We start from the raw sequence: 4,911 nt of genomic DNA, 5'->3' as shown, positions 1-4,911 counted from the left end.
TAATTTTGTGAATATTTTTAAGGAAAAGAAACAAATTTTTTGAAAATGTTGAAATGTTTTGTATGTTTTCAAAAGAAAGAGCTTTCACTTGAGTGAGATATTTTGTTTCAGCTTTTTACAAGTATTCAAAACAGTGTTTTCATTTTGAAACTGAAGAGCTTTAAAAATAGAACTCAGAACCTTAAATAATCCACTTTTTAAAATAATTCAGTCACTGAATATGGATATATTTATAATAAACATAAAACTATTACCTCTACTACTACTGTATTAACTAAAATCACTTTTAATTTCCTTGGTTCTTAATCCATAGGACCATAGAAAAAAAATGTTCTCGTCAACTCAAGTCCTACACTGGAAGGCCTTCTAAGAGCACTGCTCATTCCCAAATGAACAAGATGTATTTTATGTGTTTCTGCTCTTCCAAGTGAAGCAAATAATAGGATGTGTTGGTCCAAAACTTACGTTTCCACACATGGCTTGTTAATATTTGCTTCAACTATTCCATCTAGTGGAATTTTACCTCTATTGTCTTCTCCAAGCTGAAATGCCTTAAACCAGTGAGCATTACTTGCTGTTCATGTGCCAGTGCTTCTAGGTGGGATTTCTTCTGTACGTCTTGCACTCATATATCCTACTCAGTTTCCAAAGTTGTTTCACTGCTCCTAGGCTGAGCTCTTCTAGTTTTTTAAGGACAAATAAAGGAAAATACAGATTTATACACTTGTTATTTTGATACTCAAATTCACCTGTCATATTTTCTTTCTTCTATCTCCAAATTCAGGAAACAACTGAATGGCAGCAGAGGCCTTTATAGCCAGGAAGTGCCCTCCATCTCACGGCACCTCTCTTACTGCAAAACACAAATGCACCATCTGAGGCGACCAACTTTCATAACCTCTCTTACCTTTGTTTCCAGAACTTCTCTGAATTAGTTGGCATTCACCTCTAAGTGTAATATAGTAGAAAATGTAAATCTAGAGAGAGTCATAGTTAGTGCATTCTTCATATTTCAGCATCAGCTGCTTATCTTTGACACAGATCAGAATTCTCTGTTAGTCTCTCGGTCTCCTCCCTGATGCTCTTAGCATCTCAACTCCTTCTCCTTTTGTAAGTCTTCCTTCCTCTTATTGCAGTGTTCTTATTCAAATAGTATCTGTGCCTTGGAGCCTTTTTCCATTTTGTGTTCCATCATCCACTCTATCTTAGGAAAGTCAATTGTATTTTTTATGCAATAAACGCATGCAGTCTCTGTCAATGAGAAAATCTGGGTTTGTGGTCAGGCCACAACCTGCAGCGTCCCTGAGCACCATTGCAACCATCTGAAGGGATTAATGATAATAAATTCCCAATAACAACTAATCTCTTTTGAAAAGAAGGATGATTTTCCTATTCTGGAAAGGTGTTAAAATATTATTGCTGTTAACATGTAGAAGACATCTTGTTTATTGCTAATTAACCACCTACAGAGCAGATGCTTAACCTGAACTACATCTTTCAAGGGAATATCCAGAGGCTGAATATACCCAGCATCTTTATAGGTATTAAGTACCTCCATATACTACTGAGCAGTAGCAAATTCTTTTAGAAATGCCAGGGGTGAAGGAAAATAGTTTGGGGAAATAGAATGTTAATTAGAGTTAGGAAGTTCAAGGCCACATGTTTCATGGCAGGGAATTGTGAATTGCTCTGTGAATTTATTTGTATAAATGGAAAGATTCTGAAGCTCCTAGAGTGATCATCTGTACCGTAAACAACTGTGAGTCCATTGTCTGAAGCTGTGGAAGGTGCAGTGAGTTTGGGTTGTCTTTCAGGTGAAGTGAGCCTACATGGTGAATGTTGATAAAGGCATTCTTTTTTTGTAATTTCCTGGGCTTTTAGTGCTGAATACATTTAACCTGTAACCTGTATTATAAAACCTCAGTGCAAAAATAGGCCAGTACTGATTCACAATTATGTAACTCAGTGTCAGGGTCCAAAATTCACTTTTTCTCTAGCTACAGAAGGTTAAGATCCTCAAAATTATGAAGATCTCTCATAGTCAAAGAATGTATGGTTCTATGTAGTTCTACAACATTGAGGTACAACACTGGTATACCTGACTGAAATCTTTGTTACATCTGCTCCCCTGATCTACAAGGGTCATAATTTAGAAGGCAGAATGCAAAATAACTCTGGAAACAGCACTACTTTCTGTGCTATTTTACAAGAATCCTTTTCTGATAAAAAGGCTCAGTGTCTTGAGTTATACTTGCATGTGTAATTTTGTGCTTCATTGCCCTTAATGTGCGCTTACAAACTATTATTTTCGAACACAGCCATAACTAATTGGAACACCAACTACTGGGTTTATCACCTACTGGACATGGATTTCTGTCTTATCCTTAGACAAATGCATATGGAAAGCCTTGCTCACTGCATTGCATATTGCAGCTTATTCCCCAGATATACAATACATAATTCAACAGAGTCTGGTGTAGTTGTCAGCTTTTCCTCAAAAGAAACCAGCTGTTTAGAAGGCTGAGGTAATAAAGCAATTTTGGAAAAGCTTCCTTCACGGATTTGCACAGCTACTCTCAACTCATATTACCAAGACAGGTAAAATAAGAAATTTAAATAAAAAGGATGAAATATGAACTTAAAGCCACAAAGGATGGCAAAATTTCCTTTGATTTCATTAGAGACAAGATTTCACTCAAGGTCTGTGGAGGGTTCTGTACTTCTGATAGTGGAGTCAACTCTTGCCTATGGTTAAAAGGGATACGAGGTACTGAGCATTGAGGGCTTCTGCCTCTACTAGTTTTCTCCACTCACTGGCATGGTCATAACTGTAAAATAGAGGAGAAAGAGGGCAGCCTAATTCATAGGTTACATTTTTGTGTCTAGGGCAATTCCTGTTTTCTCAAGGACCTCTTTGTGATATTGAGTGAGTCACTCAGATACAGACCTATCAGAAGCACTTCATACATCCACAACATCTTTACTCAGGAGTCACTTAGGATATACATCTGCATCGCCTTACCAACAAGGAAGCCCTCATCTCCCGGCCCATCAGAGTGTCTCATGTCTGTACAGCTTCATGACCTCAAATTATGGAAAGGACATGAAGTATGAATTATAAAAATACAGCATAATAATGACACAATTTTTTCCTTGGTGGCTATAGCACATCCCTTTTGTGTCTTTTTGCACATAAGCTTTCCCAGCTCACATAATCTACATTTTTGTCACACTGTAACATGTCATGGTGCAGTGGCCCACAAATGCATTGTGTGCTGGGACTTCCTGTGTTAGGGCACTGCATGTCACATAGACCGAAAGTCTTTCTTTAGTACCATCTTTATGTTTTTGGACAAATGCTCTCTGCTGCTACTTCTCCATAGTGTTCACTATTGAAGCCTCCATGTATGGGAGCAAGTAAGACTAGAAAATTAAGATGAGTATTGCCATCCTGGTGCACTTAGTGCACACAGATGTAGGAATGGATAAATATTTTTCTGGGATGTTCCCAAATTTTCCATACAACACTAACAAAGCACAGCCATAAGAACACTATTTTAATCCTCATGGCCATGAAATCAGCTACTCACCACAATATACACAAACATGACAAATTAGATACAAACAAGCCCTTAAATCCTCCTCACAGAGGTGAGCTCTAAAATATTGACAGAGTTCTCTAAAATTCCTGTTCCATATAAAGTACAGAAATATTAACTAGGTATCTCCTGAGTCCTACTCTGACATCTCCCTATTATAAAGTAACACACAGATAAAGTGTAAATTAGTTCTCCCAATCCTCACAGCTATTAAAAAATAAATACATGAATTCACATCTCTCTTCCCTCACACACCTATGCAGTAAACCGTGATAACTCTCTAAAGCATCCACCACTCTTGTATACCCAGTCTTTTTTCATCCATAACATCTGTGGGGTTACAATGGGGTCAAGCATGAAAAATGAAAAGCCTCTATAAGGCCAAAAAGTTAAATTCCCTAGGCAGGCAGCCAGTGCCTTTCAGCAATTGTTCCCCTTCCCTATCTTTGTAATCCAGATATGAGACAAATTGTGACCTTTTCTCCATGCCTTATGGTATAAATTTTGTGAGAGAAAAACATATGAGAACCCCAACCTCTTAAATTTATTCCACTGGACCAATTACTGATCCCTGGGGAACACCACTAGTTCCAGGCCTCCAACTAGACTCTGCACTGTTCATCACAGCCCTCTGAACTCTGCCAGTCAGACACTTCTCAATCCATCTTACTGTCTACTCATCCATCCCACACTTCCTAAGCTTCATTACAAGGATATTGTGGGAGTCAGTGTCAAAAGACTTACTGAAGTCAAGGTGCACAACATCCAGCACTGGCACTCCATCCATTCAGCTGGTGATGACGTCATAGAAGGCTTCCAGGTTAGTTGAGTATGATTTCCCCTTGGTGTATCCATGTTGACTATTCCTGACAATCGTCTCTTCCACTTGCTTTGTAATGACATACAGGAAAAGTTATTCTATCTTCCCAGGAACAGAAGGGAGACTGACTGGCCTGCAGTTGCCCAGATCCTCTCTCTTGCCCTTTTTGAAGACATAAATGACATAACTATCCTTCAGTCTTCAGGCACCTCTCCTGTTCTCCATCACCTTTCAGAGAGGATAGAGAGTGGTTTGGCAATCACTTCTGCCAACTCCCTGAGCACTCCTGGGGCTCATCCAAGTCCACAGATTTGTGTGCATCAAGTTTGCCTAGGAAATCTCTGTCCAGATCCACTCCCCTCTTCTGTGCTTCATAGGAGCTTGAAACAAAACTATCCTTAAAACACTTGTGGCACAAAGGTGAATGTTATGATGTCCTTTAGTCTAGAAATAGTGGAAATCTTAGGAAAAAGAATGCCAAGCGTAATGCAT

The 4,911-nt window shown here is 38.7% G+C and overlaps 1 long non-coding RNA gene across 1 annotated transcript; it reads right to left on the bottom strand.

The window, feature by feature from the left end:
- Positions 1–257: 257 nt before the first annotated feature.
- Positions 258–4,410, bottom strand: LOC109366493. The gene is made up of 3 exons (XR_002112821.2): positions 4,344–4,410; positions 3,023–3,084; positions 258–680 (listed from the first exon to the last, which is right to left on the bottom strand). It is a non-coding gene; the product is annotated as an uncharacterized LOC109366493 (long non-coding RNA).
- Between the last annotated feature and the right edge of the window lie 501 nt (positions 4,411–4,911).

Source organism: Meleagris gallopavo, chromosome 2, assembly GCF_000146605.3.
Source record: "Meleagris gallopavo isolate NT-WF06-2002-E0010 breed Aviagen turkey brand Nicholas breeding stock chromosome 2, Turkey_5.1, whole genome shotgun sequence".
NCBI classification, from domain to species: Eukaryota; Metazoa; Chordata; class Aves; order Galliformes; family Phasianidae; genus Meleagris; species Meleagris gallopavo.
The sequence above is the reverse complement of the archived record's forward strand: the minus strand, read 5'-3'. Positions and strand labels throughout refer to the sequence as shown.